The sequence below is a fragment of the Myotis nattereri genome (genome assembly GCF_964212035.1).
Source record: "Myotis nattereri genome assembly, chromosome: 13".
Taxonomy (NCBI): domain Eukaryota; kingdom Metazoa; phylum Chordata; class Mammalia; order Chiroptera; family Vespertilionidae; genus Myotis; species Myotis nattereri.
This window is the reverse complement of record NC_138088.1, coordinates 24,812,803-24,838,272: the sequence shown is the minus strand read 5'-3', so window position 1 is coordinate 24,838,272 and position 25,470 is coordinate 24,812,803. Positions and strand designations below refer to the sequence as shown.

The following is a 25,470-nucleotide window of genomic DNA, read 5'->3' as shown; positions in this document are numbered from 1 at the left end:
GATGTTTCTAACTCTCTATCTCTCTCCCTTCCTCTCTGTAAAATATCAATAAAGTATATTTAAAAAAATATTTTTATTGATTTCAGAGAGGAAGAGAGATAAAAACATCACTGAGAGAGAATCACTGATTGGCTGCCTCCTGCACACCCCCCACTGGGGATTGAGCCCACAACCTGGGCATGTGCCCTTGATTAGAATCGAACCCAGGATCCTTCAGTCCACAGGCCGACATTCAATCCACTGAGCCAAACTGGCTAGGGCTCTAATATGTACTCTTAACTTCTTTCTAAACTGGAGTTATACCGTACTGTCCAGCGTGGTAGCCACTAGCCACACATAATAGCTACTGAGCACCAGAAATATGATTAATCTGAATTTTGAGATGTTGGTTGTATGTGTAATACACACGCTAAATATGAAAAAAAGTCAGATACCTGCAAGTGCAAAACATTCACTTATTTCTTAATGATGTATGTGAATTGTATTTTATTATAAATTTGGCCCATGTAGGCATCTCAATTTCAAGAAATCTACAAATTCGCATTGATTTTTTTATACCACATATGCAAACAATTCATCAAGTCATGTTAAAAGATAAACTTCAAGCCACCAGTCCTGTCAGTTTCATTTTAAAGGAAAACATCAAGTTAACTATTGAAGATATTTTGAATTTAGTATATAATGGACTTGCACTTATAAAAATCTCGATCAATCCATTTTTTGTTATAAATGTAAGATATGCATAATGGCTATTCTAAGAATGTTAGTAATATATAGCTTTAGAACATTGATGGTGCTGAACTACAAAACTTTAGAAAGAAGTATTTTTCAAAGAATGAGTCCAGTAAATATTAAATCATACACAACAGCCAAAGAAGTCATTCATAAACAACTCATGTAAGACATAGCTATAAAACACTATATGGGGGAAAAATAATTTGCAATGTCATATAAGTTACCAAAAACCAAAAAACTGCATAAATATGGCAGCCTTATTATGAGCCCCAAACAACAAAGAAACACAAAATATTTTATGCGGGTTATTATAAACTACCAAATTTTAAATACATTCCATACTACATTTCTACCATTTATTGTATATTAGAGAGTGAGTTTGTTGGTTTACAGGATTCATCTTACAATCTCACATAAATTTAGGTTTCATATAAATTTGAAAATAGCTGTTTTTGTTCCTCAAGTACTATCAGGCCCCTACAGAATCAAATAACACACAGAACTACAATTAGCTAACAATTGCCATAATATTTATATATTCCTAATAGCATAGATTGTGATAATTTTTATAAAATCAAAATAAACACAGAATTAAAATCATTTATTTTAATTTCATTCTACATCAGGGCTGGAATAAAATGAGATGCTTCATTACTATAAAGAAACACTATAAAATCAATTCTTAATGCAAATGAGAATGCATAGAGGTGTAACTACTTGAAAATCACAAACACCCTTTTTTAAAAAAAAAATACTTTTTTGAGAGAAAGAGAGAGAGACAGAGAGAAACATCAATTGATTGAACCCACAACCTGGGCATGTGCCCTGACTGGGAATCGAACCAGTTTCACCAATTGAACCAATTTTGGTGCACAGGACCATGCTCAACCAACTGAGTCACAATGGCCAGGGCCACAAATATCTTTTCAATATTGAAGTTGAACTTGACATATTTTATAAATATATGAATTTGAGTTTGTCCTCTGGTAAATTTCTAACACAAACAAAAGGAATGAACTAACAAAATACTACTAGAGAACCTACTTGGTAGCAAGCATTAAGTTGCTGGGCTTTTACATCAAGTCTCTTCATTCTCTCCTGTCCTTAGAACTCATTTGGGGTGATAGATACCATCTTTTAGACAATAAAAAGCGCCAATTTGAGGATAACAGCATTTCGTTCTTTAAATTGGTTGCCCTTATGGCTGATCTGTACCTTCCTTAATGGATTAAGGAAGAATGTTGAAGAGTTACTGTTAATTTTTCTTTCCTTTTCTTTTTAATTCTTTAGTTGGGGGGAGGGGAGAGCGAAGGTCTTTTCTGACAGCTAATCGAGGTTAGAGGAAGAGGAAACTACTCTAGTTACTGCCCAGAAATACACATCTCTGACTTCCTTCCTTTTTAGCTGGTTTCTAGGTTACAAGCTGAATAAATCAACAGAGGTGAGAAAGTAAACAGAGGCTAAAAGGAAGGCAACATTGTATGACTACCTTAAGAAAATCTGTTTCTTCCAATAATATAAGAACCTTTTTGTGCAATTGAGAGAAAATAAATGTATTGGTTCCATTTGTCATGGGCCATAAAAGAAATAAACCCCTCATCTTAGAAGCAAGCCTAAACAAACAAGTGAATTTCGGTAAATATATAGACTTTACAAAAAATAAAAAACATAACTGATGAACAAAATCAGATCCAGAGACAGAGAAGCATCGATCAGAAGGTGGGATGGGGGGATGGGGGGTGGGGGGTAGGAGGGAGAGAACAGGAAAGGACTTGTATGCATGCATATAAGCCTAACCAATGGACACAGAGCAGGGGGGTGAGGGCATGAGTGTGGGGGGGGCATTGGGGGGATAAGGACACATATGTAATATCTTAATTAATAAAGGAAAAAAATTGCAAAAAATAAATAAAAAATCTCTAACTTCAATGGCCTACCATTGTAAATATATTTTTATATGTAAGGGTAGGAAAAGAAGATAAACAATGGTAGCTAAGAGGATTTCAACTTGATATGGTCTTATAGGAAGGCTAAACTAGATTCAGGAAAACATTTTTCAATATGCCATATTGTACTAGAAATCTATGAAAATATATAATCAAATGTGTAACTCCTAAATCATGGTAATAATATCCAAAGGATTAACTTCTTCACATTAATGAATACATGAAGATCTTCTAGGTACTACCAAGGTTGTATAGCACAGTTTCATATCATCCATAGACTATGAGTTCTTTAACAATTTCCACATGATAGGAATTTAACCTTACTGATTTTAAGAACTCTTTACACCTCCCTAAAGCACGTAGCACATCCACATTCAACCAGTATGTATTGAATGTTTTGTATGTGCAAGGCACTGTTCTTGGCCCTGGGGACACAATGGTAAAGAAAACACAACTAAATTCCTACACTAGCACACTTTACAGACTTTTAGAAGGAAACAAACATTAATAGAAAAATCAAAGGAATAAAAAAAATTATAATCCGGTTAAATAGTCAAGTTAATACATGAAGAACTAGGGCTCCTTTAATTTCTTCACTAAATCCTTGATAACTGCCTCAGGCATCAGAGGAGGGGAGTGCAAAACAATGTGTCCTTTTTTATTTTTTTTTTTAACTTTGCAGATATCATGTCATTGATTTTAATGACATAAGTTTAGCTAAAAAAAATCATTGCTGAGAATATGAAAACGTATCACATTCTATGCAAATAGTCACTGTATTTTCCAATAAGCATGATGGCTGACCTCAGTGTCCTTTATTTTTTCATTCTAGGCTTTCTGAATACTAATACAGCACATATTCTAAATAGTCGCCAGAGTTCATCATCTCTTTGACTTCACTTTCAGAATCTCCCGGATTAGACCCTCTTTCCTCCCAATATTATGAGGTTTTACTCACTTTTCTCTTTCTACAACTTTGCAGATGTGTGCAACTAAGATAACCATATATCCTATGTACAAATAAATTAATAATTAAAACTGTATTTTGAGATCTGAAATTTAATGGTCTCCTGTTACTAGGACATAGTCATATTTATATCCTGTTACCACATAAAGCCAAACATAACTAGAATTAAATGCTTAACCAACTTATGTGAGTTATTTAATTCTTTCAAAACCACTAGAAGTATCACTACTTCAGAAGTAGATACCTCAAAATGCATTAATATAGTAATCATGTTTCATGATTTACTTTGTTTCCCTTACTCATATGTAATATTCTGAATACTTGATATTTTCCCTTTAAACCTCTGTCAATAATAAATATGTAATTTTCCTACAAATTATTTCATAACTTTAATATAACTTTGATAAAAAATTCCAAAAACATTTTGGAACCAGACAAATCAACTTTATGAAAAAGCAAATATAATCAGGAGTGTTCTAGGAAGGAAGGAAAAATAAATAAATGATAAGAAACTAACCCTAACAAATATTACAATATATTTTAACGTTCCAATTACTACAAACCCTGTGTGAACTTGGGAGTATAAATTAACAGTCATCGATGTACAATTTAGAAAGTCCTAAAATATAGCATCACATGAGCATGGAAATTTAGTTGAAGGTAAAGGGTGTTTTCAAATCAGAGGAAGAAAAAAATGACGAAAAAAATTGAAAAAAAGTAAAGAAAAACAGGTCAGCCCTGGCCGGTGTGGCTCAGTTGGTTGAGCGTGTCCCTGCACCAAAAAGTTGCCAATTCAATTCCTGGTCAGGGCATTAACCTAGGTTGTGGTCTGGATCCCCTGGCGGTCAGCATACAGGAAGCAGCCAATTGATGCTCCACCCTCACATCAATGTTTTTCTCTGTCCGTCTCCCTTCCTCTCTCTCCTACAAAAAAAAAAAAAAAAAAAAAAAAAAAAAAAAATCAATAAAAATGTTGACACCCTAGCTGGCTTGGCTCAGTGGATTGAGTGTCAGCCTGCGGACTGAAGGGTCCCAGGTTTGATTCCAGCCAAGGGCACATGCCTGGGTTGCAGCACCCTCAGTGAGGTTTGTGAAGGAGGCAGCCAATCAATGATTCTCTGTCATCATTGATATTTCTATCTCTCTCTTCCTCTCTGAAATCAATAAAGAAATATATTTTTTTAAAATGTTGAAAAGAAAATCAGGCTGTTAAAAATGAAAATGGAACTTCAGGGATTAGTAGTCTAATTTTTACAGATGAAGGTATGAACACTCAGAGACTGTGACTTTTCTTGTTAAAAATTTTTCGTTATAGAAGCTTTGGTACTAGAACCTGGATTTCCTAATTCATAGTTGAATGATTTTTACATTGTAAGATAGTGTAAAAGAACTGTATTGTTTTCACGCTTATTGGCATGAAGTGACAAAGAGCAGGGTGTTTTGCCATCTGCGGATTAAAACTTTAAACTTTGAACTTAAAATGGAAGAAAATGAAACCAGTCTAGAAGAAACTGCAAAAATCATAGATAAACAAAGAAAAGAGGTAAAACATAATAAATTTATATATTTTTAATATGCTTTACTGACAGTTATGTCACCCTTCAGAGAGAAGAAATAAGCAGGATTAGGAAAAGAAAGCAACTTAAGTAAAGATATTTTGTTTTGTTTTTTATGTTTCAAATAAAGGAGTTTTAGAAGCTATGTTCAGAAAAAGAACATATGGAAAGATGATAAAACACTAATGGTTAAAAGGAAAGTTTATTTAAATCCTATTTTGTTACTGTTTTTTTCTCAAGAAAAATATTTTTAATATGTAAAGTGTAAACTAAAGATTAAAAACATACTAAACCATAAAGGACAGGTAGAGAAGCCTTTTTTGTTAAAAATAAACAAAAACACAAAACAGAATCAGTTTCCTTTATAAGTAACAAAATTGTGTTAAAGATGATTTGAAAAAGCAAAATAAATGAGTAAAAAGGATCCCACAGCTTTAACCAAGAAGTCAAGCAGTTAACCATGTCATTCATTGCACTTTCAGCTTTTTTTCAAAAGTATATTTGTTAATAAGTTTCAAGATACACTCAACTTACATCACTCATTTTACTTAGTACTCTTTTTTCATGTTATTACAGTGCCATGATTTTAAACATCTACTTAATAAATAGTTTATCTAGTAAATGTGCATTGTTTAATTACGTATTTTCTAGTGTTGGATATTTAAGGCCAATTTCACTTTCCTAATATTACAAAAAATAGTAAGAAAATCTTTATACTTTTATTGAACTAAAAATCAAGTTTAGATGGCTTAAATAAGTTACAGGTTAGAATATTAAATTGATATAAACTCAGCCATTTCTGGTAGTCTTTAAAAAATATCATGTCATTAACAACATATTAGAGACAGGCATCTATTAATATTTATAAAGGAGAAAGGGGGCAAGTTACAAACTACACCTAATAAACTTGAGTTCAAAACAAAATCTGAAATGGATGATTAGAATCATAAAAACAAAACAACAGTGATTACTAAGACCAAAATACAGGGTGGTACAAAGTAGATTTATAATTGTTCCTATGGAAAAGAATGCCATAATTAATAAATAATAATATAAACCCTAGCTGGTTTGGCTCAGTGGATAGAGCGTTGGCCTGCAGACTGAAGGGTCCCAGTTCAATTCTGGTCAAGGGTACATACGTGGGGTGTGGGCTCGATCCCCAGTAGGGGGCATTTAGGAGGCAGCCAATCGATGATTCTCTCTCATCATTGATGTTTTTATCTCTCCCTCTCCCTTCCTCTCTGAAATCAATAAAGATATATTTAAAAAATAATAATATAAGAATAAATGTGGAGAGAACCAAGATGGCGGCATAGGTTAATGCTGGAGTTTGCTGCCTCGAACAACCACTTCAAAAATACAACTAAAAGACGGAACGGACATCACCCAGAACCACAGGAACGCTGGCTGAGTGGAAGTCCTACAACTAGGAGGGAAGAGAAACGCATACCGAGACTCAGAGGAGGTGCAGTGCTGAAGTCAAATACTAAGGTGCCGAGTGCATGCAGAGCGGGCTGGTGGCTGAGGGCGCGGTTGGCGTTTTCAATCGGGAGGGAGTCCCAGACTCTGAGCTCCAGATCCGGGCGAGTCATTAGGGACCCAGACTCAAACGGGAGAAGCGGGACTGTCTGGCTTCAGTCGGAACTCGAAGGCAGCTTTCTCTCCGAGGTTTGCAGCGGTTGCTGGGACTCGGAGAGGCAGAGCCCCTGGGGATGGGACTGAGAGCAGCCATAACTGCTCGCTCTGGCCCACCCTGTTGATCCCGTGCGACCCACCCCGCCCAAGCCCTGCACAGAGCCATTTGCCGGATAGCCTCAGGCAAAGGCTAGATTAGTACCTCCCTAGAGGACAGAAGTTCTCTCACTGCAGACACAGCTGATTCTCAGTTGGCCTGGAGGTCAAATCCCTGCCAGTATTACCTACAACAATCTAGGCTTAACTACAACAAGACTGCGCATAAAGACCACTAGGGGGTGCACCAAGAAAGCATAAAAAAAATGCGGAGACAAAGATACAGGACGCAGATGTCAGAAATGGAAGATATGGAGCTCAAAACCACACTTTTAAGGTCTTTCAATAATTTTCTAAAAACTGCCGATAAATGTAGTGAGATCCTCAAGAAATCTAATGAAACCCTTGATGTTGTGATAAAGAACCAACTAGAAATTAAGCATACACTGACTGAAATAAAGAATATTATACAGACACCCACAGCAGACAAGAGGAGCGCAAGAATCAAGTCAAAGAACTGAAATGTGAAGAAGCAAAAAACACCCAACTGGAAAAGCAAAATGAAAAAAGAATCCGAAAATACGAAGAGAGCGTAAGGAGCCTCTAGGACAGCTTCAAGCGTACCAACATCCGAATTATAGGGGTGCCAGAAGATGAGAGAGAGCAAGATATTGAAAACCTATTTGAAGAAATAATGACAGAAAACTTCCCCTACCTGGTGAAAGAAATAGACTTACAGGTCCAAGAAGTGCAGAGAACCCCAAACAAAAGGAATCCAAAGAGGACCACACCAAGACACATCATAATTAAAATGCCAAGAGCAAAAGACAAAGAGAGAATCTTAAAAGCAGCAAGAGAAAGAAACTCAGTTACCTACAAGGGAATACCCATACGACTGTCAGCTGATTTCTCAACAGAAACTTTGCAGGCCAGAAGGGAGTGGCAAGAAATATTCAAAGTGATGAATGCCAAGAACCTACAACCAAGGTTACTTTATCCAGCAAAGCTATCATTCAGAATTGAAGGTCAGATAAAGAGCTTCACAGATAAGGAAAAGCTAAAGGAGTTCATCACCACCAAACCAGGATTATATGAAATGCTGAAAGGCATCCTTTAAGAAGAGGAAGAGGAAGAGGAAGACGAAGGTAAAGATACAAATTATGAACAACAAATATGCATCTATCAACAAGTGAATCTAAGAATCAAGTGAATAAATAATCTGATGAACAGAATGAACTGGTGATTATAATAGAATCAGGGACATAGAAAGGGAATGGACTGACTATTCTTGGGGGGGAGGCAAAGGGGTGTCGGGGAGGCGGGAAGAAACTGGACACAAATCGTGCACCTATGGATGAGGACAGTGGGTGGGGAGGGAATTGGGAGGAGGGGAGTTATGGGGGGGAAAAAAGAGGAACAAATGTAATAATCTGAACAATAAAGATTTAATTAAAAAAAAAAAAAAGAATAAATGTGCCCCAGCCGGTTTGGCTCAGTGGATAGAGTGTCAGTCTGCAGACTGAAGGGTCCCGGGTTCAATTCCAGTCAAGGGCACATGCCTAGGTTGCAGGCTCGATCCCCCAGTGGGGGGCGTGCAGGAGGCAGCCAATCAATGATTCCCTCTCATCATTGATGTTTCTATCTCTCCCTCTCCCTTCCTCTTTGAAATTTATTTTTTATTTATTTATTTTTAAAATATATTTTATTGATTTTTCACAGAGAGGAAGGAAGAGAGATAGAAAGTTAGAAACATCGATGAGAGAGAAACATCGATCAGCTCCTCCTGCACATCTCCCACTGGGGATGTGCCCGCAACCCAGGTACATGCCCTTGACCGGAATCGAACCTGGGACCCTTCAGTCCGCAGGCCGATGCTCTATCCACTGAGCCAAACCGGTTTCGGCCTCTTTGAAATTTAAAAAAAAAAGAGTAAATGCTATGGTTTGTGTACAAACAACTGCAAACCTACTTTTGCCCCACTCTGTATATTCATTGAGAGTAATTTAAATAGAAATTAAATATATTTTAATTTAAAAAAGGTTACTTGGTGGATCCAAGATGGTGGCAGAGTTGGTGAAAATTACACTCACTTTTATCCAGGATCAAATCCAAATGACAACTAAACTATAGAATTACAACTAAACTATTATTCAATCAACTTGAAAAACCAACTAAAAACTACCTGAACAGAAGTCTTACAACTAAGGATATACAAAAGAAGCAACCGCCGAGACTGGTTTGGCTCAGTGGATGGAGCGTCGGCCTGCGGACTGAAGGGTCCCGGGTTCGGTTCCGGTCGGGGGCATGTACCTGGGTTGCGGGCATATCCCCAGTGGGGGATGTGCAGGAGGCGGCTGGTCGATGTTTCTCTCTCATCGATGTTTCTAACTCTCTATCTCTCTCCCTTCCTCTCTGTAAAAAATCAATAAAATATATTTAAAAAAAAAAAAGAAGCAACCTAGAGACTGGTAGGAAGGAGAAGTGAAAAGGGCTGACCTCACACCCATGTGCATAGGATGAGAATCAGAAGCATTATTTCAGCTGCAAAGGTCACCCCCTTGGGAAGTAAGGGGTCTCAACTCCACATGGGCTCCCCAGCCTAGAGAACCAGTGCCAGGAAAAGGAACCCACATAAAATATGGCTGTGAAATCAGCAGTAATTCTGTCTTCCAGTAAGAGACTGGAGACTCCTAGAAACCCAGGTGCCTTCTTAAAGGGCTAGCACACAAAATCTCATTCACAGACATTCACCTTGAGGGATGGCAGCTCAGAGCAGACTGGGGTCACACAGAAAAAGACTGGGTTGTGCAGCTTCAGCAAGATGGATGGAGAGACACCCACCAATGTTCCTGTGCTGAGTCCCCGTCCTTATACCACAGAGATGCCATCTTTCCTGGGTCTAGCAATCCCCTTCATATATGTGGCATAAGCCTGGGCAGATACACTAGCCCCACCTTCCCTGCAGCCTGTGGTCCCACCCTGGCAAGCTTGCAACCTGGGGAGAAATCAGCTAGCTGAAGTCAGTCTGGTCCTGTGGTACAGTCTTTCTTGGAAGGCTTTTGATGTCTGGGCAGATTCAGGGGGGTGTCAGACACAGGAAGAAACTGAGGTATGTGGCTCTGGAATGAAGGCCGTATGTACTGGCAAGATCCAGTGAGCACCACCATTCCTGTTCAGAGCCCTTCCTTCACACAATAAATCTTAATCTATTTTAGCCTGATGAACTCCACTGCCCTTTTACCCTAATGATTCTGAGACTCCACCCAACCACAAAGGTCCACAGGCCCCAGGAAGGTGGTATCTGACCTTAGTGTACCCTGAAACTTGTGCTGAGGAGCTTCAGACCCAACATTGGTGCTGAGCTTGAATCTGTATCAATCTTGTGAATACCAGTGGCCCCTACCTCATACAACTCATGTACCATCAGAGGCTCTTTCAGTTACTGAGTCTAACAGGTAGCCAACAAGCAGAGGGGTATTCTGGGATGCCTTGAACCCTTTGCTGAACTGTGCCAGGATTGGTACTGGTGGAAACTGGCCTCAGTAAATTACTTGGCCCCTCCCATATTGCACTCAGGTACAGTAGAGGCAGCCACCAACTGTGGATTGCTTTGTAGCTCCAACCTAACAGGTAGCCAAGGGCTGATCACAGGCAGTGTCTGACACTGACCTGCATTCAAGTCCTTCCCAAGAGGCCCCAGAACCAAATACCAAGTGGCAAGATTCAGACCACATCAGAGCATGATCCAATTAGCTCCACAAGTGACAAACCCAAAGGGAAAACTCCATAGACACAAGACCCTGCTGGTGTGACTTCTGCTTCATGGGGTCAGCCCCTATTATACAGCAGCTCGTGCACTGTGGTCAGGGTCAATCCTTACAGCCAGCCAGCCTGAGGAACAATCCCAACCATGGAGGGGCCAACAGCAATCAAGACTCAACTACAATAGGAGGGCTCACATAATCCACATAAGGGACATTTATGGAGCACATAGCTCAAGTAATCAGGGAGTCTGCACCACTGAGTCCCACAAAACACCTACTACATAAAGCCACCATACCAAGACTGGGAGACAGACATAGCAGACCTATCCACCTAATACCCAGAAACGAATAGATAAAGGCAGCCAAAATAGGGAGACAAAGGAACATGGCCCAAATGAAAGAACTGGAGAAATCTCCAGAAAAATAACTAAATAAAATTGGAGCCAAGCAATCTACTAGATATAGAATTCAAAACACTGGCTATAAGGAAGCTTAAAATATTTAAGTTAAACAAAGAGATAGCAAGCATAAAAAAGGAAATAGAAACCATAAAAAAAATCCAGTCAGAAATAAAGAACACAATATCTGAAATGAAGAAAACACTAGAAGGAAAGAAGAGCAGATTAGATGAATCAAAAGATCGAATTAGCAATTTCAGAGACAAGGTAGCAGAAAACACCCAATCAAAGCTGGAAAAAGGACTTAAAAAAGGAGGATAATTTAAGGGACTTCTGGGACAACATCAAACTTAATAACAGGCACATCATAAGGATACCAGAAAACGAAAAGAGACAACCAGAAATTGAGAACCCATTTGAGGAAGTAATGACCGAAAACTTCAGTAACCAGGTGAAGAAAAGAGACACACAAATCCAGGAAGTGCATAAAGGCCCAAAACAAGATAAACCCAAACAAGTACACACCAAGACACATCATGATTAAAGTGGCAAAGGTTAATGATAAAGAAATAATCTTAAAAGCTGCAAGAGAAAGACAGTTAATTAGCTACAAGGGAGCTCCCATAAGACTGTAGCTAATTTCTCAACAGAAACTTTCCATGCCAGAAGGGATTGGTACGAAATATTTTTTTAAATATATTTTTTATTGATTTCAGAGAGGAAGGGAGAGGGAGAAATAGGAACATCAATGATGAGAGAATCATTGATCGGCTGCCTCCTGCACGCCTGCTACTGGGGATTGAGCTTGCAACCAGGGCATGTGCCCTAGACTGGAATTGAACCCGGCACCCTTCAGTCCCTATGGAATATTTTCTAGGATAGACCATGTTAGGACACAAAAGAAGTCTCAATAAATTAAAAAAGACAAATCATATCAAGTAAGTTTTCTGATCACAAAGTAATGAAATGAGAAATCAATTACAAGAAAAAAAAAACCCCTGAAAAACAAACACATGAAGCCTAAATAACATGTAACTAAACAGTGAATGAGTTAACAATAAGACCAAGAAATAAATAAAAAGATACCTTGAAACAATGGAAATGAGAACAACAACCTAAAGTCTAAGAGGAAAATTCATAGCATTACAGGTCTACCTCAATAAACAAGAAAAATATCAAACAATCTAACCTTACACATAAAGGAACTATTAAAAAACAACAACAAAGAAAGCCCAACATGAGTAGAAGGGAAGAAAAAATAAAGACCACAAAAGAAATAGGAAAAAAAAAAAAAAAAAAAAAAGGTCCCAAAAGAAAACAATGCAAAGATCAATAAAACCAGGAGCTGGTTCTTTGAAAAAATAAAGAAGATCGATAAACCTTTAACAAGTTTCATCAAGAAAAAAAAGAAAGAGGACTCAAATCAGAAATTAAAGAGAACAACTGACACCACAAAAATACAAATGATTATAAGAAAATAAAATAAGGCGACAAATTGGGCAACCTAGAAGAAATGAATAAATTCCTAAAATCATATCATTTTCCAAAACTGAATCAAGAAGAAACAGAAAATCTGAAGAGACCAACTACACACAACAAAACTGAAGCAGTAATAAAAAATAAAAAAACCTCACAACAAACAAAAGTCCTGGATCAAATGGATTCACAGGTGAATTTTACCAAACATTTAGAAAAGAATTAACACCTCCCCTTCTGAAACTATTAAAAAAAATTCAAGAGGAGGGAAGGCTCCAAAGTTCATTTTATGGGGCCAGCATTACCCTGATTCTAAAACAAGACCATCCTATATAATAAAAGCCTAATATGCTAAGTGCCCGGTCATCTGGTCAACCAATCAAAGCATAATATGCTAATGATATGCTAAGGCTGCTCAACCACTCACTATGACGTGCACTGACCACCAGGGGGCAGATAGTCGACCGGTCGATCAGTCACTATGACATGCATGCACTGGCCACCAGCGGGGCAGTCGCTCCGACCAATAGGTTAGCTTGCTGCTGGGGTCCGGCTGATCAGGACTGAGTAAGATGGGCCAGACATGCCCGGGAACCATCCTACAGTCCCTTCCCAGCTGGCCAACTTCCTGTGTCCCTCCCCGGCCCTGATTGTGCACCAGTGGGGTCCCTCAGCCTGGCCTGCACCCTCTCGCTATCCAGGACCCCTCGAGGGATGTTAGAGAGCCGGTTTTATCCTGATCTCACTAAACACAGGAGCTGTCCCCTGGTGGTCAGTGCACTCCCACAGGGGGAGCGCCGCTCAGCCAGAAGCCTCTCCCACCTCCATAGTAGCGCTAAGGATGTCCGACTGATGAGTGGGCCTAAGCCATCAGTCGGACATCCCCTGAGGGTTCCTGGATTGTGAGAAGGTGCAGGCCGGACTGAGGGACCCCTGCCCGTGTGCACAAATTTTGTGCACTGGGTCTCTAGTGTGTATATGTATATATACACCAATATCCCTGATGGACATGGATGCAAATATCTTTATTAAAACGTTAGCAAATCAAATTCAGCAATACATTAAAAAGATCATTGCCCAGTCGGTGTGTGGCTCAATGGTCAACCTATGAATCATGGGATCATGGTTCGATTCCCAGTCAGGGCACATGATAATACATATGGTTTGTGGGCTTGATCCCCAATAGGAGGGTAGAGGAGGCAGCTGATCAATGATTCTCTCCCATTATGGATGTTTCTATCTCTCTCTCCTTCTCCCTTCCTCTCTGAAATCAATAAAAATGTATTTTAAAAATATATATCATTTACCCTGATCAAGTGGGATTAATTCCTGGGATGCAAGTTTGGTTCAACATCTGCAAAAACAATTAAGGTGATCCACTACCTAAATAAAATGAAGGATAAAAATCATATATTCATATCAATGGATGCATAAAAAGCACTTGACAATATTCAGAACTCATTTATGATAAAAACGCTCAGCAAAGAGAGGACAGAGGAAACATATCTCAACGTAATAAAGGCCATATACGACAAACTCATAAATATCATATTCAACAGGAAAAAAATGAAAGCTTTTCCCTTAAGATCAGGAACAAGACAAAGAGGTTCATTTTCACCACTTTTATTGAATGTAGTATTGGAAGTTCTAGCCACAGCAATCAGACAAGAAAAAATAAAATGCATCCAAATTAGACAAGAAGTAAAATTGTCATTATTTGTAGATACCATGATAATACATATAGAGAATCCTAAAGATCCCACACAAAAAACAAAAACTACTAAAACTGATAAATGAATTCAGTTAAGTAGCAGGACACAAAATAAATATCCAGAAATTGGTTGCATTTTTGTACACCAATAATGAACTATCAGAAAGGGAAACTAAGAAAATAATCCCACTTGTAATTGAATAAAAAGTAAAAATAAAAATCCATAAGACTAAGTTTAACCAAGGAGGAAAAGAGACCTGTACTTGGAAAATTATAAGACACTGAAGAAAGAAAGTGAAGAAGATACAAATAAATGAAAACATATACTGTGCTCATGGATAGGAAGAATTAAAAACACTAATATGTCCATAATAACTCAAAAAATCTATAGATTCAATGCAATCCACCTTTCACAGAAGTAGGACAAATAATAACAAACTCATATGGTAGCACAAAAGACCTCAAATGCCATAGCATTCCTGAGAAAGAAGAAAAAACACAGAGATATTATGCTACCTGATTTCAAACTATAATGCAAGGCCACGGTAATTAAAACAGCACGGTACTGGCAAAAACAGACATACAGATCAATGGAACAGAATAGAGAGCCCAGAAAGAAACCCAAACAAAACTGCTATTTGACAAAGGAGGCAAAAAACACACAATGGAGTAAACAGAGTATATTCAATAAGTTATGTTGAAAAAATTGGACAGATACATGAAAAAAAATAAATTAATACACCTTTCTACACCATATTCAAGAATAAACTCAAGATGGATTAAAGACTTAAATGTAAATCTGGAAACCATAAAAATCCTAAAAGAAAACATAGGCAGTAAAATCTCAAGACATTTTTCTTGGCAATATTCTTTTGCTATATCTCCTTGAACAAGAGAAACAAAAAAAAAAAAAACAGATTGAACTATATCCAACTAAAAAGTTTTACACAGCAAAGCAAATAAAAAAGACAACACACTCATTGGGAGAACATATTTGCCAATAACACATCCGAAAAGGGGTTAATATTCAAATCTCTGAATAACTCATACAACACAACACCATAAAAAAAAAATCCAACTAAAATATGGGCAGAGAACCTGAATAGACAGTTCTCCAAAGAGGACATAAAGATGACCAATGTACCCATGAAATTATGCCTCACATAACTAATCATCAGAAATGCAAATTAAAACCACAATGAGATATCACCTCATATTTGTAAGAATGGCTATCATCAATAAATCAACAAACAACGAGTGTTGGCCAGGATATGGAGAAAAGGGAACTGCAGTGCTGTGATAGGAATGCAGATTGGTGTAGCCACTATGGAAAAACAGTATGGAGGTTCCTCAAAAAATTAAAAATGTAACTGCCTTATAACCCAGCAATTCCATTTCTGAGTATATATCTGGAGAAGTCTAAAAGATTTGTTTTAAAGAATACATGTACCCTTATGTTCACTGTAGCATTATTTACATTAGCCAAGATAGAAAAGCAACCCAAGTGCACATTAACAGTGGATAAAAAAGATGTGGTACATGTATACAATGGAATATTACTTGGCCATAAAGAAGAATGAAATCTTCCTACCTGCAACAGCATGGATGGAGCTGGAGGGTATTATGCTAAGTAAAATAAGTCAATCAGAGAAAGACAAATACCATTTGATTTCCCTCATATGTGGAATCTAAAGAATAAAATAAACAAACAAAACAGAAACAGACACTTAGATAAAGAAAATAGACTGATGTTTGCCAGAGGTGTGGTGTGTGGAGAACTGGGTGAAAAAGGTAAAGAGATTAAGAAGTACAGGTTGATAGTTACAAAACAGTCACAGGGATAGAAAGTACAGCATAGGGAATATAAGCAATAATATTGTAATAACTATGTATGGTGCCAGGTTGGTACTAGAAATATTGTGGGCAACACTTTATAAAGTATATATATGACTGTCTAACCACTATGCCTGACACTTGAAACTAATGAAATAATACTGAATGTAAACTGTAATTAAAAATTAAATTTAAATTTAAAACTAACTAAATAAATAAAGATGAAAGGTTACTTTTATCACGACAACCTATGATATGTAAGTCAATGAAAAATGGGCTGGATGACAGTTCTTGATGCATTTGTATCTGGCAAAGAGTACTGAATAACAGTACTGTTTTTAACCTAGAACATGTTATCTTTTCATCTTTGTTCTTACACACTATGATTTGAAGGCTATCTTTATATGACAAACAACAAATGACAGAATAATTCTGAAATATATCATAAAATATAATAAAAAAAACTACATTTTTAAACGATCAAGCTGGAATAAGGATTAATCCCAACCTTAACCGGGAAAAGGTTAGGTCCAATTTTTAGGATTAAAAAAATCAACTACATTGTAGAATATAAAGAAGATCTAGCTTCCCAGAAATTCATGTGAAAGAATTTTAGAGAATTTCAAGACACAAAATCAATACAAGCTATATATTAAAAAGTGGGGGTAAATTTTTGACACAAACTGCTAAGACCAAGGGAGTAGTAACAGTCCCTTCATATTCTGCATTGTTTATACCATCTCTGAATGTCTTGTTCAATTTGGGACATCAGAATATAAGAGAAACAATTATAAACTAAGGTGTGTCAAAGAAATGAAAAAAATCATGGATTATTAGGATCATTAGAAGAAATGAGGATGTCTGGCCTGGAGATGAGGAGGACAAACAATAATTATGTACTATTATTTAAAAGGTTTGGGAAATTGGAAAGGTAGTGCCTTATAAGTAAAATTTCTAGGGACGCCAATTCTAGCTCCACACAAAGAAGGAACAACATTTCTGATAAACACTACCAAAATAAGCAGAGTTATTCATAAAGTAGTGAGCTTTCAGCTTCCAGTAACTAGAAACTATTAAGAAGAATCTCAATGAAAACTAACTTGACAAGTCTGTGATTGAAGGATCCCATTTCTCATTTTGGCAAGGGGTAATTTCTAAAATATTAAAGATTCTTTCCAATTCTTAGACTCTAATACGGATTTCTTTAAGCTACTTCATGTTTAATAGCAAAATGAAGATAAGCAAGTTTAAACCAAATTTTTCATCAACACTGCTACTACTTTTGCATCTATGAAAGCATAAAAAAAGTACTGCTGAATGTTCATGTATTATTCACATAAGGTGAAAGAATTAAAAATAAAACATATTATCTCCCACTTCAGAATAAATTAACCAAGGCCTATACAGCTTGGTAGAAATAAAACTAAATGGGAGACTTCTGTATCATGAGATTACTGTAATCCACAGATCCTTTATATCTTCTGATGAAAAACCAATGTAATTTTTTGGGAATGAAAATTATTATATAACTAGAGGCCCAGTGCCTGAAATTCATGTATGGGTAGGGTCCCTAGACCTGGCCAGTGATCAGGGCGGATTGGGGCCTTTCTTCGCTCCATGCCGCCCCCTGGAGGTCAGTGCAAGTCATAGTGAGTGATTGGTCTCCCAGTCGAACTCCCGCAGGGATAATTTGCATATTAGGCTTTTATAGATAGATAGATAGATAGATAGATAGATAGATAGATAGATAGATAGGTTACATCAACCCAATCATAAGTAAAGGATGTGTTGAAATGGTAATAATAAAAAAATCACAAAATAAAAAGTTAAGCTAAGATAAAATATCTTACAGACTGAGGACCTATCAACCACACCATCCTTAGAAAACAGAGTTTATGCCCTTGTGTTTGCATATGACTGTTTTCTTGGCCTTTTTGTTCTATAACTAATTTTAAAATCTGTTTTCCAATTTTCCTTAATAATTTCACTATTTATACTTTTGTAAAGTTGAATCAAATCTCTATTTCTTCACTGGTTTTGTTAATTTCCGTATGGCAAACATCTGTTTCTTATGCAGCACGGCTCTACAAGTCAACAAGGCTCTACAATTATTTCCCCATTACCTCCTTGTTTGTCAAAAACTCTGATGAGGTCAGCAACAATCTGGAAGCTGGAATGTTTCAATTTAAAAAGGAGGGTTCACAGTTCTCCCTCCAGGGAACACACCCTTGCTTTTCCTTTCCCCTCTTCTTCCCCCACAGGTTTGTATCCCCTAATCTCTAAGGGACCCCATGAGACTTGTGACCAGGGGAGCATTGGCAGCAGCAGCTTGTCCCGGGCTAACCCCCGAACCTGTCTCCAAGTCTTCTTTCCCCCACTTTTCTCTAACTTTCCAGTGAGCCAAAGCAGCCCAGCCTAAGCTCTCCTATTGCTTCTTCTATGCCTTTCCTTGTTTCAATGCCCTAAGGATGTTTTTGCTGCAGTCAATAAATTCTTGCTTGCTTTCTAAAAAAAAGAAAAGAAAAAGGGGGATTTACAATTTCCATTAAGTATGATACAATAGCTATTTTGATTATCGTAAAAATTAATATTTTATTTTTTTAAAAAATATATTCTATTGGTTTTTTACAGAGAAGAAGGGAGAGGGATAGAGAGTTGGAAACATCGATGAGAGAGAAACATCTATCAACCGCCTCCTGCACGCCCTCCACTGGGGATGTGCCTGCAACCAAGGTACATGCCCTTGATATGAATGGAACCTGGGACCCTTCAGTCCACAGGCTGATGCTCCATCCATTGAGTCAAACCGGTTCAGCAACATTTTAGGCGAGAGTGGTTACATATGCTAAATAGTATTTAAATTCAAAGTATGGTAAGGTAAAGACAAAGTTATCGAAGTTTCAACCACAGTTTTCTTTATGTATTGACAATTTATGCAAACATTTTGACAGTTATGAAATATCGAAGTACTGCTGAACCAAGTAAAAGGACTACAATGGAAAAGAGAACTTTACATCATACTGCAGTGTTTTGAGTTAGAAATTATTATTCATTTAAAATAAACATTCCTTCCATTCTAATATGTTGTAGGGCAACTGAAAGTTATATTTCAAAAATGTACAGAGAAAATGAATACCCATAATCTATTTTCAGGTCTTAATAATCACTAATTTAATTTTAATACACTTCCTTTAAACAAAGCCCCTCCCCTCTATGCTTCTTAGTTCAGGTTAGTTGCTGTTTCACTGAGGACAACTCCCTTTAAAGGCATGAGGCAACAAAAGTCCCAAGGTTAACTGAGAAAGGAAAAAGTTGAAGCCCATTAATGATGCCCAGAAGGCTTACTTAAGTTTATCTCTTTAGAGACAGGAAGGTTTGACAATTAGACTCTTCAAGGCTAATAAAGATTCCTCCCAGGGTCATAGTTTCCTCCAAAGTTTAAGACAGCTTGTAAGTAGTCTGGGCAAATATACTTTGGGACTCCTGTGGATTTAGTAGTGTTTTTATAGCTCTTGAAACAGTTGTTTTTTCTTTGGGGACCTAAAAGCTTCTCTGCATTTGACCACCTGCTTTAGGAGCATTATAAAATAGAACAAATTTTCCTAATTTCAGGAACCCTTAAGATCATCTTTTCTGCTTCCTGTTACATTTAAGTCAAACTATACTGTTTTAACTTTGAGCTATATTTTACTTGGCCTTGGAAAATATGAGCACTTAAAAAGTTACATTTTAGCGCTGGCCAATGTGGCTCAGTTGGTTGGGCTTCATTACATGCACTGAAAGGTTGCCAGTTTGATTCCTGGTCAGGGCACATGATGAGGTTTCTACTCGATCCCCAGTAGGGGGCATGCAGGAGGCAGTCAACTGATGTTTCTCACACCAATGTTTCTCTTCCTCTTCCACTCTCCCTTCCTCTCTCTCTAAAAGAATAAATATATTTTTTAAAAAGTGTGTTCAAAATATTAATTTTTAAAAAGTTACATTTTAGGCCCTGGCCAGGTAGTTCAATTGGTTAGAGCTTCAAGCTGATATACAAAGGTTGTGGGTATGATCTTGGTCAAGGCACATACAAGAAGCAAATAATCCTATCTAATAAAAGAGAAACATGGTAATTGGCCGTACGTCCACTACCCTTCCCATTGGCTAATCAGGGCGATATGCAAATTAACTGCCAGCCAAGATGGCGGCCGGCAGCCAGGCAGCTTGAAACGAACATGAGGCTTGCTTGCTTCAGTGACGGAGGACTCCAAAGTTCCCCGCCTGCCACTGCAGGCCTCTGAGCTGCAACTATGTAACAAATATAGAAGCTAAACCAAACCCCAGAAACCTGCTTTAGTCCCAGGCTTCAGCCAGCAGGATCGCAACATTGTAAACAAAGGCCAGAAACCTACTTTCAGCAGCAGAGGCCTAAGAGCTGGAGCCAAGCCTCAAAGCTAAAGCTGGATCAGAATAAAAAAAAAAAAGAAAAAGAAAAAAGGAGCGGTTGGGAGCTTCAGTCACCCCCAGCCTGAAAACAGCCCTCAGCCCCTCACCCAGACTTGCCAGGCACCCCAGAGGGGACCCCCACCCTGAAGGGTGTGTGACCAGCTGCAAACAGCCATCATCCCCTCATCCAGGCTGGCCAGGCACCCCAGTAGGGAACCCCACCCTGGTCCAGGACACCCTTCAGGGCAAACCAGCCGGCCCCCACCCGTGCACCAGGCCTCTATTCTATATAGTAAAAGGGTAATATGCCTCCCGGTACCAGGATCAGCATGACAGGGGGCAGTGCCCAAACCCCCTGATCGCCCTGTGTGTGACAGGGGGCTGGGCCACAACCTCCCTATCAGCCCTGCTCTGTTCGTGACAGGGGAAGGCGCCCCAACCCCCTGATCAGCCCTGCTCTGTGCCTGATAGGGGGGAGCTCCCGAACCCCCTGATCACCCTGCGGCTCTGTGTGTGACAGGGTGCGGCACCCCAACTCCCTGATCAGCCCTGCTCTGTGTGTGACAAGGTGCAGCGCCCCAACGCCCCCCATGGGCCCTGCTGTGTGTGTGATGGGGTAGAGCCATAACCTCCCCATCGGCCCTGCCCTGAGTGTGACAGTGGCGGCACCCCAATCCCCTGATGGGCCCTGCTCTGTGGGTGATAGAGGGCGGCGCCCCAACCGCCCCCCACGGGCCCTGCTCTGTGTGTGACAGGGTAGAGCCATAACCTCCCCATCTGCCTTGCCCTGAGTGTGACAGGGTACGGTGCCCCAACCCCCTGATCCGCCCTGCTCTGTGTGTGACAGGGGGCGGTGCCCCAACTCCCCTATCGGCCCTACTCTGTGAGTGACAGGGGGGAGCTCCTCAACCCTGATTGACCCTGCTCTGTGCATGACAGGGGGCGGCGCCCCAACTCCCCAATCAGCCCTGCTCTGAGCCCGACCAGGGGCTGCACCTAGGGATTGGGACTGCCCTCTGCCACCCGGGAGCAGGCCTAAGCCAGCAGGTCGTTATCTCCCGAGGGGTCCCAGACTGCGAGAGGGCACAGGCCAGGCTGAGGGACCCCCCCCCCTCTAGTCTATACTAATAAAAGGGTAATATGCTAATTAGGGCGGATGTCTTCCGGATATCCATCCAGACAAAGCCACAGCGGCTGTGAGGCCCGGGGCTCATGGCAGCCATGAGCCCCATGGGAAGCAGGCCTAAGCTGTCAGTAGGACATCACCTGAGGGCTCCCGGACTGTGAGACGGGGCAGGCCGGGCTGAGGGATCCCCCCCTCATGCACCGGGCCTCTAGTAAATGTATAAATAAGTAGAAGAACAAATCGGTGTTCCTCTCCCTCTTTCCTCTATCTTCTGCTCTCTCTCTAAAATAAAAAAAAAAAATACACATTTTTTAAAGTTACATTATATTTAGGAAAAAAAAAATCAAACCATTACAAGCGGTCATAGTCTGGCCAGTGTGTCTCAGTGGTTAAGTGCTGATCATGAACTGAGAGGTCCCTGTTTCAAATGCCTGGGTTGTGGGCTCAATCCCCAGTACAGAACATGCAGGAGGCATCCAATCTTTCTCATCGATGCTTCTATCTCCCCATCCCTCTCTCTTCCTCTCTCTCTCAAATCAAGAAAAAAATTTTTTTAAAAAGTGGAACTATTCATTTTTCTACTCTGATAGGAAGAAATGGTACGTATAGAAGCAACTGTTTATGAAACAGGTTTATGAATGTGTCATTTAACAATGCTTGTATACTTTTCCCAGACACTTCCTTTGCCAGGAAGAAGGAAGATTTTTTTACCATTCTCTTACAGTGGTAAACTAGATTGAGCTTTGTTATGCTTCATTATGTTTACTGCAATACTAACTGATGAAGAATCTTGAAAGGTATACTTTGCTTCAAGAACTTGATGCTGAAGGCACACAACTGTGTTAGCCAAGTTCTAGAAAGTGGTCCTCAAAGGATAGCCCCCTGTCCAGAAGCATCAGCAACACCAAGGACTAAATAAAAATGCAATTTCTTAGGCTTCACCCCAGACTAGTTGAAGCAGAAATTATGGGGTAGGACCTTGTAATTTGTATTTTAACAAGTCCTTATGTATTTATGAAGCACTGTAACATTTAAGAACCAGTGACAGTGTTCTTATTCTTAACCTTTTTGGGGTCAAGGAACTCTCCATCTGATGAAAGCTATAGCTCCCAAAACATGACATGCATAATTATTATTTTTCAAATGATTTGAGAGAGAGGAAAGGAGAGGGAGACAGGGATGGAAACTTCAATGATGAGAGAGAATAATTGATTGGGTGCCTCCTGCATGCCTCCCACTGAGGATCAAGCTAGCAACTGAGGCATTGCCCTGACTAGGAATGGAACAGTGACCTCCTTGGTCCATGGGTTGAAGCTCCACCACTAGCCAAACGCAAATAAAAAAATATTCGTTTAAAAAAGTATTTTTCCTGCTGTCTTAACATGCTCACATATGACCAGGTGAAGGTGGACCCCTGCCACAGTTCTCCTTCCTGCTCTCCCCTGACCTTAACTTAGTAGCATTCAAATGCACCAATAAAATCCCCATCTTCCTTTTCTAGTGTATTCCAATCAGACCCCCAACAAAGCCCACAGGTCCTTGTGTTCCCTCTTGGCTCTCCACCTGCTTGGCTGAATCTGCTTCCTTGTGGCGTGCAATGACTTTATTACTAAAGGACCTATGAGTATAATAAACTGTGTTTTTCATGTGCCTCTCTTGTGTCTCCTTGGTGGCTACATGTGACTGATCATCACATAAAAATCACATAGGACAGGCCTAGGAATACTTAGTTTTAACTGATATGTTAGTTAAATCTGAGGTTCAGTCAGCTTTGGGAACAATGAATCTTAGTTGAGAACACATGACCTAGAGTGCCCCAGTCCAGGTCTTAGACATTCTCTAAACAGATGAGTCTCCTTGTCACTTTGCTACTTCAACTTCCTACTTTCTCAGGAAGCACAGAACCTTGAAATAGCTTACCAACAGCTTACATTGGAAAGCTGCTCATTCACAATGTGGGTATATTTGAACCATGTAGTAAAGATCAATTTCACACACCAGATTTTCAAATTCAAATAATCTAGAGCTAGCTGAGGATAAGCTCTTTGGTATAATATAGAGAGATACCTATTTAAAGATGCTTTCACTTCCTAAAAATATGAAGAAGGTACTGTAGCAATCTCAGAAAGTGGCAATGGTGCTTCCCTAGATTATGTGGAGAGATCAAAGCCCAAATATAAAACAATATAAATGTTGTTTTCTCTTGAAACTTAAAAAAGATAAGAATCCCAGCCCTGACCAGTGGTTAGAGCAGCCGTGGGCAAACTACGGCCCACGGGCCAGATCCGGCCCGTTTGAAATGAATAAAACTAAAAAAAAAAAAAGACTGTACCCTTTTATGTAATGATGTTTACTTTGAATTTATATTAGTTCACACAAACACTCCATCCATGCTTTTGTTCCGGCCCTCGGGTCCAGTTTAAGAACCCATTGTGGCCCTCGAGTCAAAAAGTTTGCCCACCCCTGGGTTAGAGCAATGGCCGGGACACTGAAGAGTCACAGGTTTGATTCCAGGTCAAGGGCACACACCTGGGTTTCAGGTTCACTCCTTGCCCCACTTCGGGAGGCAACCAAAGTGTTTTTCTCACATCTCTGTCTCTCTCTCTCTCTCTCTCTCTCCCTCTCTCCCTTCCTTCCTTCTTCTCGCCCTCCTTTCCTCCTCCCCTTTCCATTCTTTTTGATAAGCAATGGAAAAAATATCCTTAGGTTAGGATTACACAAAGAAAAAAAAAAAAGGATGAGGACTACAATCATTGTTGTTCCCTACTTTCTACTCACAGGAGGAGAAACAAAAAGGAAGTTCTTCAAGAGAAGACATGAAGAGCCAGAAGTGCGGTTAATCATTCAACAAAAGATTTCAAAGCTGATTAAAACTGCCTATAAAGCAGCAAAAAGTTCCCAGATCACATGAACTATGAACTCAGAATGAGTTGGTTCAAGTTTGTGGCCCAAAGAGGTGAAGGCCCGAAATTATACCACAGATTTTTCAATTGTAGCAATTCAGTGATGTTTTTTGTGTGTGGGAATGGTAGGATAAGCTTAGGTATCCTACCCCGACATCTAGAAAGTATATATAAAGCTATAATTTAAGGTGCTTATCTTTAGAAAAATATATTCAAGTTACTCATTGAAATATAAAAGATAAAACATTCACTAGTAGTGAATCAAGCTTTCAAAGTACATACTTTATAAACTACAAGTTCATGGCATTAATTATTCATTTAATTAGCAAACATTTATGAAGCACCTACCCACTGTGCATACATAGTATTATATACAGGAAAGTAAGAGTAAACAAACTTTTTTCCCCTGGCATCTCTCTAGATAACAAAAGAACTAAATGGTCTTGTACAATGAAATTTAATAAGAGTAAAAATGTTCAATATCCAGTTCAGGTTCCAAAAAGCCAGAAACTACTTAAATAGGGTGCAACACACACTCCTACCCCATCCCTCACAGGCAACACATTACTATAACATCTGGTAAAACTTGCTTGACAGCTTTTGATGCAAAAAAGGATTAGGAAGTTTTATTCATTCTACAACTATTCAGTGGAAAATCTACAATGTCTTAAATATTGTCCCAGAGATTTTAGATGATGTAAAAATAAAGCTAAACAGAAACTCAGTATGAGGCAACAGCCCCAATATATTAGGATCCCTTCCAATGAAAACTGAAGGCACCCATTCAGAAAGTCACAGACATTCGAATATAAGTAAAAGTAGGTAATTTGAACAGTGAATGTCTGTGTGTAATCAAGTCATGTTAGGACTGGTTAAAGGAACTGGAAATGTTTAGCCTA

General features: G+C 39.0%; 1 protein-coding gene across 1 annotated transcript in view; it reads right to left on the bottom strand.

Moving 5' to 3' along the window:
* Positions 1-25,470, bottom strand: part of JMJD1C (jumonji domain containing 1C) — a gene marked incomplete at its 5' end in the record, with an annotated part of 215,247 nt that overhangs the window by 91,128 nt on the left and 98,649 nt on the right. The gene's annotated exons all lie outside the window — the stretch shown is intronic.